Genomic DNA, 15,369 nt, shown 5'->3' on the forward strand with positions numbered 1-15,369 from the left:
CATTGTGTTTCTTGGGTTATGTGATCACCTGCTTCTGGTGATTCCCTGGGAAAGGGCTGCAAGTGAGACTGATGTTCCTATGAGAAAATATGGTCTTTTTGGATAATGCTGATATTCAAGGAGCTTCCTTTTATTCCTTAGAGGCTCTTACTATAAAAATGTTATGTTTTATACAGAGTTATATAAAGAGCTCACTGGCTGAGACGACAGGCAGGTTCAGGGTCTGAGGTACCTCTGTGCCCTGTGTTTGTTCCTCACCACTGAGGAGATGGGGGGCAATGAACCAGAGCTTCCAGGGGCTGAACCTTCACTCATCCCTCTTCCCAGGGAGGTGATTGTAGTTTATATCAACCCAACTCATGAGTCTTGTGGTACAGGTGACATCATGGGGACTTGGGGACTGCAGCATTGATTTACTTGGGCATCTTTGAGGGAGAAAGACTGAAATATAGAGTAATTTGGGGTAAGACATAGAAATATTCTGAAATACACAAATTAGGAATCATGCATTTTCAAGGATATGAGCAAATTTTAAAAATCCAGCCCCTGTGGATTTAAATTAAAGATATATAAATATATAAATATATATTCAAGGAACATGGTTTATAGATTTATAAAATTGTGAACATTTGAAAGTGGGAGGAATTGGGGGGTTGGATTTACAAATAAGTACAGAGGGATTAGTCAGGTCCTCTTTATTTTAATTAACAGGTGAATTATTTCACTCTCTCAAGAGCAGTAAAAATTAGATGACATTTTAAATGGACAGTCTACAGTTAAAATGTCTTAGATGAAATTTTAATCCCAGTCTATATTATTCCAGCCCTGGCAGTGTTCCCTGTGTCTCTGGGCACTTGACTGACTGCTGTGCTTGGGCCTTACATGCTTGGCTCACGTGCAGCAAGTGCCTTGGATGGGATTCATCTGAGTAGATGTAAGCATCTACCTTGGACACGAACAGTCTGGATACTGACAAGCAGAGGGCATGAGGCATAACTCCTCAGAGTCTGCTCCTGTACTCACTGGCCTTTTTGACAGACAGCTTTGACAAGTGCGCATTGTCTTCTAATTCTCCACTAGGAAGAAGCACCATTCCCAAACCATTCATTCATAACTTTTGCTCAGAGCAAAGAAACACTTCAAATCATTTTCTTGACTTATTACTCTGAATTTTCTTTAAGCTGTTGAACAATTGATAGAGACCTTCAGGAGCTCAGGAATTACTTGAAAGTATGCATCCTCTTCAAAATTTTGTCTCTCCTTCTTTGTCTCTTCCTCTTTACTAAAAACTGAACTGCAAACTTCCATTCCACAATGTTTCACTCACTTTGCTCCAGTGAATTCCTAAGCAGCTCTTACTACCAGTTGTTCATCTTAGCCAAGTCTTCAGACTTGAAATATTGGCACATCCCAGTCTTTAAGCACTGCCTTGTCCCAAAGCGTTTATTATAAACAGATGATAATTAAGATTCATATGATAATTAAGGTTTAATGACCATTCATTATAATCCATGTGCCAGATGCAAATTTACTTCCAGTGGAGTGAAGTCAATATAGAGTGAAAGGAAGCAGTGATGGTAAACAAGCATCACATTTATCATGGCATAGTGAAAAATTCCCAGTATAAAGTTGTACATAGTGAGGTTCTTCAAACACACAATTGGTCACAGTTCACTTTATAGGTATGGATTAGTTGTCATTTATTACTCCTTTGTTTGACTACCCTGCAAGCAAATGAGTTCAGGTCTGACATTATACATAGAATAATTATTATTTGAAACCTTTAATCAGTACTCTGTGTTCATGATTTTTCTCAACTTTTCTTGTTTTTCAAAAGCTGCTGATGTCTACCAAAGAGACAGAGTTAAAACACTCAACTTGAGAACCTTGCAAAAGCCTTCTCCACTTTTAGCATGACAGTTATCCTACAGAAGGGCATATATCTCACAAATAACAAAATGCTCTTCAAACATTTCCTTTCTCCCACACTAAATTGCTAAGCATATGCAGAATCCTTGCTGAGCCTCTCAGTTCAGTTTTTGGTATTTAAGTGGAGAACTTCCCTTAATTATTCAAACAAATAACTCCTTGTTTAATCAATTCTTGGAGGTCCAAGTCTCCAGATAGAATTTCAAGGGTGGAGTTTTGATGCTCCAATAGGTTATGTCCTTTAAGACTGTGGGGAATTCTGTACCAAAGACAATAATATAAGCCTATTTCAGTGTACATTTTGTGAAATTTAAATTCAAGAATGATACCCCAGTGCTAAGAGCATTTGTCCTACAAATCAAACGAAACTGCTGACTGCAATAAAAAGTGACTGCAGCCTTTGAGAAAATGGGGAAAATCATATGGGACTGAATAGCCTAGCACCAAGGAACATAAAAGAGATGGAAATGTTTGCAAAAAAATAGCATCACGCTTTGTAGAAGGATAAATGTTTACATGGGTGCAGGGTGCTTGCTTAAATTGCTGCTAGAATTCTTTTCCCACAGCATCTAGAATCAACAACCTGAATTAAGAAAAGAATTTAAAAGGGGCATTTGGTTTCAGAAGATATGTCTGGGAAAATTTACCATGTCTACAAATGCATTTCAAGTAAAATGCTAATAAGCATAAGCATAATTCTGTTCTGTTCTGACGTCTTCATTTTTAACTCTGCATATACTCCTAAATTTAGTTGCAGTCCTCTTCCTTACAGCTATAGACGCCCTAAGTTCATATGTACTTAGAAGCAGATTAGTTAAATTATATTTATGATTTTTCTAACATGAAACATTTTCCTATCATATTGAGGTTGAGGGGCTTTGGAGTGGAAGAGCTCACCCTTTTTTCTCTGACTAAGGAGCTAAGAACATAACTATGACTTTAATAGAATACAAATCTTCAGTAAGGGAATGTTCTCAATATAACCATCACATGCCTTCTGATTTACTCCAGTCTGTCTTGTACAGTTCCATTGAAATGAGTTAGTTTCAACTTCCTGTAGCTTTCCTCAGGTATTTTACACCAATGGGGTTATTTCTTGCAATAAGACTATTTCTTGCTCATTAGCATGCAATTGCTATGTTATGAATGATGATAAAAGTACTAAAATAATTATTCCATTTTACAAGCTTGGGTTCATGTTAATGAATATTTTAAAATAGTCAGAGAATGAGATAACATTTGGTTACCATCCAGACACTCTCTTGCCCTTCAGAATATGGCCACATATTGTATACTGGTCATGAGTCAGAAACGAAAGGTATTTTTATAGCTAATGTGAAAGGCCATAATCTTTACACAGTATTTCTCTTTTTAAAGCAATCTTTATATATTATTTGGTTTGATTTTAAAGGTAAGCATGTATGTCTGAGTAATAATTGTAAAAAAACCCACAAAGGCATTCCCTTTATTCCTTGTAAATGGAAGGTGGGTGAGGGTTTAACCTCAGAAGAGCTGACCTAGGGAATGGTGACTTACCGGGCTGTGCAATTGTGTTCATGGAAAAGTTCCAAGTTTGAGGAAATCTGGCAGTGGGACACAGACAGAGTTTTATGCTGATGATCAAACATGGCAAAGGTTCTGGTGCTTGTAAATTCCAGTCACATTATCTCTTCCTGAAAAATGATGACTTGTTTTGACATTGTGTCGCTAAATACATGCCTCCTAAATTAGGAGCCTGGGCTCTGGAGGAATGGATACAGGATGGTTGTTTGAGAAATGGTAAAATCTAAACTCTCCTCCACTACTGACCTGTTCTGTGTCTGGAGGCAAGGTCATCAACTCTCAGTCTCAATTTCCCCCATTGCAAATGTTCTCTGGTCATCTAAACTAAGCATTTGTTATGGATAATTAAAATTGTCTCATTGCAGGGCATTGTGAGAATTGTTTCAATGTTCTTTTCCTATTCAAAATGTAACATTTAGTATCAAATATTCATTTACTCCTGGCTTCTTTGAGTTCAAGGAGTCTCAATCTCTGTTTATTTATGTATTTACCCCAAACTAACGGCATAAATTTTTTTTTTTTTTTTGTGTGTGTGTATTTGCATTCGAAATCTTTAACTACAGGTAAATAGTTCAAGAGCCTGTTGAATGTGTGAAGCACCCAACTATGATTTGTGATATATCAGTCTTTCTTGTTGTATGAAATTCTAGCTGCTTCTGTATTTTTCGAAGGTTTTAGGGGATTACTGGGTCGGATCCTCAGCTGGTTTCAACTGCCATAGCTCCACTGAAGTCAGTGACAGTGTGTTTTAAATCAGACCTGCAGGACCCAAGCATGATGGTGGCCAGCTGCATCAAACTGTCATACTTCACATCATTCTGTATCAAAGCTAAATGCAAATGCTGCATTGCATATGATACATTGCTCAGGAGTCAGTCAGATCCAGCCAATTTACATCAGCAGATTAGCTTGCTCAATTCATATAACCAAACATCCAGCACTCAAAAAAAACCTCCAAGAAATTTTAAAAAAACAGACTGTGGGGGACAGTGAAACCACAGAACAGAGGTTCAGGCTGGCCCTACATGTGGCTGCAGTGGGGAGACAGGAATGCCTGGGGTTTAGCTCTGTTGCTGTCACTGATTTATTGAGCGACCTTGGAAATGTCTTTGTGCCATAGTGACCATCTGTAGCACCACTTAAATACCTTGCCAGCTTAATTGCTGCTTCTAAAGCATTGTAAGACCCTTTGGTAAAAGACATCATGTCTGCTTAATGTCACACTGTTTTACTTGAAACCCAGAAATGTTCAGAATATGCAATGCTGAATGTAACGCTGTTCAAAACCATATGTCTTATTTCAATAATTCACTGTAAGTACCTAGGGAAAATGCTATGCAATAAAATCCCACGTTAGCCTTCCTCAGATACAGTAATTGTAAGTTATCTCAGATGTCTGTAGATTTCAATCCTAGGGCTTGTCTCAAATTCCAGCTACTTTAGTAATTTATAAATTACAGATCTCATCCAGCTCCCACTGAAATCAAAGGAAGGACTTCCATTGATTTTGCAGGATGCTGGAACTGGCCTAAAAAGAATGTTTGAGAACCACAGCCATTAAGAGAAATTCATGCAGCACCACCATGTTACACAAAAGAGCAGAGATGCACAACCCGTCCTGGCATGGTGATACTCAGTTTTTAATGGCAATTAAAAGGTTTTTGTGTAGGTGGGCTAAAGGTAGAGTGAAATAAAATTACCTACACTGTGTTGTCTGAGGTGGACTGTTAATTTTCATATGAAATGATGTATATGGTAGTGTAATTCAGCTGGTTATGATAGGAAACCTTCAGGTCTCAGTGACTAATTTGTTACAGCAAGTCCGTATAGTGTGGATCCTATTTTTTAGTTTAAGTACAAAGAAACCTAGTAAGTCTCTCACAAAGTGGCCCTGTCAAATCTCAGAGAGAAATTCTGCTTTTTACAGTGTGTTTTATTTGTACTTGGGGGCATGTTCCTAATTACAGTTGTGGGAGTAATTTGTAGAGGGTATGCAATTTGAAAAATAGAGCTTTTCTTTCTGCTGACAGAAATATTTGCAAGTGGATGATGGTGTCCTCCAGTGTCTGCTCTGAGGTTCACTTGGTGAATCTCTCTTCCAGGCACTTCAGAGAAAGCAATTTTAAATGCCAGAATAAAAGGCATCTTTGCCTCCTGACCCCCCATTAGGCTCTTGTTGCATACTGAACGAATGAGAGGAAAAGTTTGGCTGTGGCACACACGAAGCTGAAATTTTTGCAAGATGGCGTAATTGGAAGGTTTTCAAATTTATAGCACTCATCCCTTTGTATCCCCTCATTTTTTTCTAGTTTCATTCTTCTGGAAAAATAATATGTTCTGCTTCTCCTTGTTATGGCTGAGCTGCTGCGAAGAGTTCTGTCACATTTGCCTAAACAATCGCAATAAACAACATTATTAATCACTACATTATAAATCATTTCTTAAACATGAAAAAGAGTCTATAAAAGTATACTTTGTTTTGTTTGCAATATATTGTCCTTCCTCAGTGGCTGAAATTCTTTGCTGCACAGAGATTTTACCTACCAGACTCCAGAAAACACAGTGACCCAATGCTCTTCTGTTCAGGTCACATCCAAAGGACCTCAGCATAGACTGACAAAGGACAGATAATCCATCATAATAGTGCTTGTCTTTGCCATCCTTAAGGTATAAAAGGGCTCAAAAGAAGACAAAAGTGGTCTCCAGAGGATACTTTATGAGAGCTTGGACACAAACAGTCTTAAAACCTGGCTGAACACTAGTGGACATTTTAGGGTTTTTCGTGAACATTCTGAACACTGAATAATTCAACTCTTCTGTGCCCTTTGGGCACCAAGGGAAGCAAATCTGTCTTGTACTAAGAGCTGAGAGGGCTCTTGTACAGCCCCTGCATTTGGGTAATGAGAATAAAGCTGCAGTCTGTTCCTGTGCTCTCCCCTTGCCAAAAATTTCACAGATTAATAACAAGAAATATTCAACCAGATTCTTAGACAAAGGAACCTCATGTACCCATTGGCAGCACTGGATCTAGCCAGGTATTGGACAGTCTGGTCCAAAGTACAGTGTCCTAATGTCCTAATTTTGCTGCTGATTATTCTTGTTGCTGATTTATTAAATTAGAAGTTATTTTAGGCAAATCCATCTTGTAATCCAGGGTCTGTCAGAAGGCTCCTGTCTGGAAGAAGCAGAGGCTAGAAGTAAGTGCTACTTAAGACTACTTGTAGGAGTAATTTCCCTTTTACTATCATATTATATATCAGGTGCCTGCCATGCATCAGCAATATAAAAGCTGGAGTAATCAAATTTAAAATAGGATGAAAGCAAAGCATGTTACTTAACTCTGTCACATGCTGTTTCTATACTGTGTACAATGGAAGCAGGCACTGAAAGTAGAAGTACAAGACATTAAATTTTATTTAACATTTGCCTGGAGTGGATTTTCATTTAGCAATGTAGAGAGAGACTCCTACCCATTCATGCATATAGCTCTTATTTACAGTGCTGTGAATGACACAAGTCCCTGTGTAAGAGAATATATTTTTTTCCAAACAGAGCTATACAAGTGATACTTTTGGTTGCTTAGAGATAACAACAGTAACAGATAGTCCCAGATTTTGCCTACTGGCTTTCTTCAGCTTGTCTGTGATTTTATTTATTTATTTTAACAATTGTTTATTTATATTGGAGGCTTTTTTGAATAACCCAGCACAGCACAGCAGCAGGCACTTGAGCTCCCGGGCAGCCCCGGGGTTTCGTGGGTGCCGGGCTGGCTGCAGGAGCATTCCACTAGGTGACAGTGTGGTCCTCGGAATCCTCGTCGTGAAGTGATGGGAGGTATTGAACCTTGTTAGGACTGTAATCATCCTTTGAAGAAAAATGTCCTCCAGAATAATCACTAGGAAAACTGCATACAAATTGCATTGTCTTTTCAGGAAAAAAAAAAGCCCCCATGAGTTTAAAATGTGTTAAAAATGGAACTCGAATGCGTACAAGTAACATGATGATTATTATGTCTCACCTCAAGAGAACCAAGCATTTAACTGAGGTTACAAACTGAATTAATATAAAAGAATATTAAAGACCACCCCTAGCCCCCCCTGCCATACTTCTTTTTTTTTGTTTGTTTTGTTTTTTTTTTTTTTTTTTTTGAAGTAGGAGATGTTTGAGATTAATGTGGAAGGGTGGTGAGGAAAATGTGGAAAATCCTTCCATTTCTCCTGGTGGAAGAAGCAGAGAATCAAAGTATATATTTATCTTTGGTGGGGGACTATCAGATGATGTCTAAAGAAGAGATGCACCTGAGTGCTGTCCTGCAAAATGGGTCAGCCAGACTTGAATGTGAGGAGGGTTACTGGGGAGACACAGGTTCTTGGAGATTTCCCTTCCATCCAGAGAAATGAGATGTGAAATTAGCCTGTCATTCAGCAGAGTTCTCTGGCCTTCTTCTGCAAATCAGAGGGAAGCTGAGATTCAAAATGAGCAAGCTGATCATGCAAACCCACTTAGGAGGAAGCAGTGTGATGTGCTGGAGGATCAAGGTATATGAAAATAAAGCACTGTGACTCCAAATCCAGAAGGCATTTTCACACTGACGAGTTGTGGAGATGAGTTGTGCTCTTGCTTTCAGCGAGACCACATGGTGTGTTTCCACTACATGCACTGAAATACCTGACTGAATTAGAGTGAGTGACAGAAGTAAGGTAACAGGATTGAGAGGAGTGTGAGATCCTGCAACCTCCTGAAACTCGTGGATCCTCTGGAAACTATCCATCACCTGAATGAAACACTTTGCCATAAAACAGCCATTCTTTACATTAGTCTTCAGGGTGATTTCCTCTAAGGTGACTTAATAACATTACTAACATTTCAAGTCATCCTGTGGCTTCACCAACATCAGCATTTTCTCATCAGTAAATTTAGTCATAGCTCTTTATGTTGTTTTTTTTTTTTTCCCCTCCCCCTTTTTTGGCTGCTGCTGTGAGTGTTCTGGGTATGGATGTGATATTCGGGAAGTTGTGTGTGTGCAGTGTGATTGCTGATATCAAGCGCGCTTCCCAAAAGCACCAGATGCGGTTCTAAATCAAGCTGAGCCTCCAGGCTTTGGGAAGTGGTTGATATCACAGAGCCTCAGGAAGACTGTAAAGAAGGATGTTGCCAAATGGCACACATCCAATTAGCTTCCTCTGTGGCATATATAGGAGAATTAGGGGAGACTTGTGGATATGGGAGACTTGTGGATGTGGATTCTTTGGGTTTTTTTTTCTTTTTCTTTTTTTTTGGGGTTTTTTTTTTTTGTATCCAACAGAGTGTACAAGAAGATATATGTTCTGGTTAAGTTATATGTACTGGTAGCCATTGTGCCTCAAATGTCCCACTGTTGACTCTAGGTAATAATGGTGTTACATTCTTAAGAATCAAAGACACAATATAATTAGAAGAGGTATTATTTTGTGTTTAGCAGAGCACTAAATTAATGATATATGGGCATGATTCCACTGGTGCACATCCCTGTTACCATGGCAACAATATTATGTCATGTGAGTCTGTCCTTGGTGTTACTTAGAGCAGCAAGGTTTCAGCAAGCTTCTCATTTATTTCAGAGACCTAAATAGCCGCTTTCTCTGTGTGTGGAATGAAATCGGTTTTATTAAAGCTACAAATGTTATATATTCCATTAATTGCTTCTTTTATGTTATCGTGTTAATTTACTTTACTTACATGGAGCATTAGCATTAACATAAAACAGATAATTAGTGAACTGCAAATGACTAATGCACCCATATTGTGCAAATTCCTCTTTTCATATTCAAAGCACTACCATGTGCTTCAACTTCTTCAACCCCAACCATTAACCTCAAGCGTTTGCAGACCAAAAAAGGAGATGGAGTCGGTCCAAGAGGAAACATTCCCAGCTCCAGAAGCACTATCTGCTGATTCACAAAGAAAGAATTTCAGAAATGCAGCCTCTCTCCTTCCCCCATCAGTTCTCCTCCCACCTTCTAAATAAAATAAAACAAACAGTTTTTAGAAGGATTCCTGCTCGGGGCACATGGTGTCAGGTTCGGTTCTCTGTTTTTCTGCTCGGAAAACAAAGTTCTTTGATCAGGACCACAGTGATTACTGTCAGTGTGACAGGGAATTGCAGTTTCTATAGGGGTGTATCCTAAAGATCGTTACCAGATTAGATTCTGATAATTTTGATTTATTGTTCTGTTTTTCCAAATGTACTTTGATTTCAATAGTAATCTCTGAAATGTCTGGATCAATGTCAGCGCACAGCCCCCTCTCCCAGGTTGAGGAATTGCCGGCAGATGGCAGCTGCCCGCTGCTGCTCCTCATCATGCATTTTTCATAAAATATGCGAAAGTAAACCAAAGGTACATCTACTCTGTGTGTGCTGGGGGGAGGAGGAGAGGAAATGTTTTGCAAGTCTGAATATACAATTAAAGGAAAATGCCTCTTTTTTTTTTCTTCATAACCTAGATGTGTTCATCAGATTTGTTCTGTTAGTCCTGTTTTATGAAGAAATGTTGAATCCTGGTTAAAACAAAATGAATCCCTTCCCCCACTTCAAGCTTTGGATACTTTGGAGAAATACTGCATCTCCCAACTACCAGCTGGTCAATCAATTTATCTTGTCATTTAGAGCTGGGAAGTTCATCTATTAATAAGAGAGGTATCATGTACCAAAAGACGATTAATGATAACCATGGATCAACACAGATACTGAACATAAAAGCATCCTCCTCCTTCTCCTTAGAAAATAGAGTTATAACATAAGAACTATAATACAAATTTTTAAATCATCCACTGTTTATTAATTCCTGGAAATACAGGGCAAGGTCCTCAGTCTGTGTAAATCAGTGTATCTCTAATGAAGACAGCTGGAATGACAGTGATTTAGATCAACAGAAAATGTGACTCACAGGCTTATCTGCAGCTTTTCTTACTGTTACATCTCTCTCCCTGGAGTCCTTTGCTTTCCAAAAAATTCAGTATCACCCACTGCTAAAATGGATCATGAAAGGCAAAATAAGGTAAAGAAAGAGATTCTTTATATGCAATAAAGAGTGACATTTATAATTTCTGAGAAAATATGTTGCCTTTCTTAGTAATTTCCCCATTTTGGGTCACTGCAAAAGGTTAACACCTTCTGTGCAGGGAGCTTTCTGCATGCCACAGAGCTGTCCTTTGTCACAGGAAAAGGAAGATAGAGTATCATAGTGAATAAATTCTTGTTTTACCCGTGTCCTTTCACTTTGCTCCAGTCGGGTAAAATAATGATGGTCAAAAACCCCATGTGCAGAAATCAACATTATTCTGAGAAAGAGTCCCACTTACACCTCCCCTGTCCCTCTCATCCTTCAGTCATCCTTCAGCCTGATTTGATGCTAAGGTCAATGGGAAAAGACTGTTGTCATGTGACTGAAAATTGGGATCTAAAATAATGTTTTTTTCCCAGCTCCTTTTCCTTCTTCTTTCCTTCCTACCACCACATCCTCTGTTTTCCATGGCTATTATGATAATAGCCACTGAGACTATCTCCATTTTGCTAGTGACTGAGTATCCCTTATTCCTCAAACATTAATTTAAACCAAGGAAGAAGATTGTTTACATGAAGAATGTACAGCTGTGTACAGTAGCTATGCCACATAATGTAAGTTTAATTTATACAAATGGCCCTATTGATTTTATTTTGGTTGCTCAAGCTTTTGTAGTCCAGGCTTTCCAGTGCTAATGTAATAAGGGCTGTATGGCAAATAAACCTTTCTGCTTCCTCCTCTCTAGTTCAACCTCCTTCTTATAAATCTCTCCTTAAAAGTTTTCTTAGCCTGATGTCCATTAAATGACCCTGACAGAAACTAACGTCACAAAGGTTCCATCTTTCCATTCCCATTTGCCTGATAGAAAGTGAAATATCTGTTCTGGCTGCATACACAGCATGAGAGGACCATGCTGTTACTAAACAAATAGAAAAAAAAGGAGGTCCATATTCCTATCCCATATTTATTTCTTTCCCCCCTCCAATAAAATACTTTGATGTGTAAAATGGTAAAAGTGTTAAAGGGCAAATTACCAATCCCATAGGTATTTCTAAGAATAAGAAATAAATACCAATAACATTCATATTGCCTTGAGCAAGCTTCCTAAAATTAAATTCTTTAGCATGTCTGCCTTTCTTCTTTCCTCTTCTCACTGAGGAAAGTTAAACATTGTATTATTTAGTTAAATCATTTTAGTTAGGTCATTACTGCAGGCTACATAGGTTAGATGGTTATGAGTTTCCTTTTGTAGATTTGCTGTTCCTTTTTAGTTACTGCTGACAGTTTCCCCATTACCACAGGGCACATTCTCATTGGAAGGTTGGTTGTGCAGTGGATTTTATTAATGGTCTTAATCTGCTGTCGTGTCAGTCAGTGCATTTGCCAAGTGGTGTTACAAGGGTTGACTGAATCTTGCAGGGACTATGAGAGTGAGAAATGTGTGTGAGGGAAGCACTTCCTAATAAAGACTGGGATTTTTGACAGAAATATTAGGAAGATCACACAAAAAATAGCAGTGGGATCCTGTGTAAATTCCCTTTAACTTTTTGAATCTGTGAACTTTGAGAGACTCAGTTTTTGTTAGTAAGCCATTTCCCATTTTATTTCCCTTATTTTAAATATAACCTGAGACAGACAAAGCTTAATATGGTAGTGCAGGTACTTTGATAAAAAGTTAACAGGGGAGATACTTTTAAAATTAATGAGATACCTAACTTGACATTAGTTGACTAATACCTCTTGAAATACTCACTCTTTATACAGCTTACCAGAGAGTTCATGTGAAATAAAAATATCTGGACTTTGAATTCCTGAGGGCCAAGGCAGTTCTTCAGTTTGGAGATCTTTCTGTGCTGATTTTTCTATTTAAATAAAACATAAATCCTGACTGTAAAGAGGTAAAGTGCTAGTCAGATTATATTTCTGTGCCTCAGAAACACTGTATGCAGCCTGATCTTCTCATGTATATAATTCTATTGACTTCAAGTTTCAAAGACCAAAAAGAACAGCCTGTTTTAAAGGGTAGGAAGCCAACATGAAGAATATTTGAAGCTATAAAGCAAATTCTGAACAGGAAGTCACCTACCTCTGCAGAGCTATGCTTGAGAAGAAAGTTCCTAACACACATCCTCGTGAAGTTTTACTACAAAAGATTGATTGCTACAAAAGATTGATTGCTTCAATTTCCTCAAAGGAATCATATTTTATCCAAAATATTGTCAACATTTTTTGGTAAAAAATAAAAGGAGTATCCTTTATGTAATTCCAAACAAAGCAGTGGGTCACAAATGAATCACAGCATTTTAGGCTGAAGCTATGAGCTGTTTATGTGTCTTTAGATGAGAAGATTTACTGTAGAAGGGGCTAGACATAAATAAAATAGAAAGAGAAGTTGGAATTGGAGTAAAGAATAATATCAACCCTACTGTTGTGAAAACAGAGCACAAGTATTTGAAAACAAGATCATGATTTCTTGAAGCCCAGAAAATTCCTGATTTGGAGGACTGGGACATTTCTCATCTAAATGAAAGCACATTTATTTTATGTTCAGTTGGTTGTTGGCATCTACTGAAACATCAAAAAAGAAGATATATTATAACTGTGAACACAGTTGTTTCAGTAGAGATAACTGGTTTTGTATGAACTGATCACCAAATTCACCTCTGGGTGGCCACCCTTACAATAATAAAAATACTTTGTTAGCAAGCACTAACTCCCACTGTTGGATGCAGCAGGGTCCTCAAGATATTTTTAAGCAATCTAGGCACTTAGTTTTTTATTGTTCTTCATAATCATTTAAATTCCATTGGTTTTGAGTCCTTATTCCTTTGCCAGAGAGTCTCCCTTGTTGCTCTGCCAAACACTCGAGAGGTTTCTGGACTGTTGTACAGCAGGCATGACAGAAGGTTAATAATAAAAATAATCCACCTTGGCAAAGCATCAAATTAGATTAAAGGAACCGCCTAATTCTATGCATTCGCCAAGTAACCTGGCAGAAAACCAGCATGAATGGTTACAACTTGTATCAGTGTTTCTTGAAAAAAATATCTCAGTTGAAAATTCAGAGCTGCTTTGAACCTTGAGAATACCTATCTAGGATTTACAATCCATTCCAAAAGGGAAATGAAGGAGATTTAACTGATAATGAATGAACAGAATCAGAACAGCAAATCTGGGACACTGTTGAGTTTATCAAGTCCTTCTTCCTTGCATCAAATACTCCACAAGATGTTGTGACTGCTCAAGTAGATGCTCCTCTGCCATCCCTTTCAAAGCCTAAGACAAAGGAAAAGTTCTCTTTGCCTCCTGTTGGCTCTGGTGTTAGCAGCCACAGGGTAGTGTTAGCATCAGAGAAATCTGAGTCTCCAATACCTCTCACACCTGACAGCATTCACATTTGGACTTGATCATCCTTGTGGGTCCATTCCAACGCTGAACATTCTGCGGTTCTGATTATTTATTTATTTATTTATTTATTCACCCAGAGGGTGGTTGGGCACTGGAACAGGCTCCCCAGGGAAGTGGTCACAGCACCAAGCCTAAAGAGTTCAAGAAGCATTTGGACAATGCTCTCAGGCACAGGGTGATTCTTGGGGTTGTCCCAGGGGCAGGGGCAGATTGTGCTCTGATGATCCTTGTGGGTCCCTTTCAGCTCAGGATTTCTATGATTTTCTGCTGGACCTTGCTTTTCCTTAGAAAATAGAGAATGATCACTCCGAATCTGCAAGGTTTCCAGGTTCAAGCTACCCAGCACTTCTTATAGAAAACCTGAATAAAAACAGTCAGTGGCCACATCTTGGACAACCCCAGTATTTGTGTAAGTTACTGAAGCATCTGAAGGCTCTCAGTGGATTAGTATGCTGCCCAGCACCTAAATAATCCTTCCTATATTGCCCTACACAGGGGTTTGTAATGACAGCATTTTCTGGAAGCCATAGAGTTTTCACTAAACACTCTCCTGGAGAAGGAAGAGAGGGGATTAGATACTGTGAGAAGGGTTTAGATATTGTGACTTTGGCATTGCTCTGTGGCCAACAGGTTGAGGAAGGCACTTCTTCCCCTCTTTCCTGCTCTGGTGAGCTCCCATCTGCAGTGCTATTTACAGTTCTGGTGCTCCCAACGTAAGAAGGTCATGGACATGCTAGGGCAAGTCCAGAGGAGGCCACAAAAATGATCAGAGGATTGGAGCAGCTCTCCTGTGAAAACAGGCTGAGACATTTGGGGTTGTTCAGCCTGGAGAAGGCTCCAGGAAGACCTTATAGCACCTTCCAGTTGCTAAAGATACTACAAGGGCATTTTGTGACTGGACAAGGAGGGAACCTCATCAAAATATACAGAGTAGGGTTAGGTTAGATATATGGAAGAAATTCTTTACTGTGAGGATGGTAGGCACAAGTTGCCCAGAGATGGTGTGGATATCCTATTCCTATTCCTGGAAGTGTTCAGAGTCAGGTTGGATAGGGATCTGAATAACCTGGTACAGTGGAAGCTGTTCCTGCACATGGAAGGGGGTTTGGAACCAGAGGATCTTTAAGGTCCCTTCAAATCCAGACTTTTCTATGATTCTGTGTTCTTTCTAGGAAAGTACCACTTTCTTATGTCCACATAGAACATATCACATGGTTTGAGAGAAGATCAAATGGACTGAGTTCATCACCACCCCAATATTAAAAACTCATTTATTACACTTTATACTTTTCAGTTTTTCTCCAAAAGCTGCCTGGTTTTGCTGATTGTTTACCAACATGGGGCAGTGTGAACCTTCTGTGTCACGTGGCTATTTTGAACTAACAAAAATATCTAAAACCTTTTTTCTGAATCTGATATGGTCCAT

The sequence above is a fragment of the Molothrus aeneus genome, chromosome 1 (assembly GCF_037042795.1).
Source record: "Molothrus aeneus isolate 106 chromosome 1, BPBGC_Maene_1.0, whole genome shotgun sequence".
Lineage (NCBI taxonomy): Eukaryota > Metazoa > Chordata > Aves > Passeriformes > Icteridae > Molothrus > Molothrus aeneus.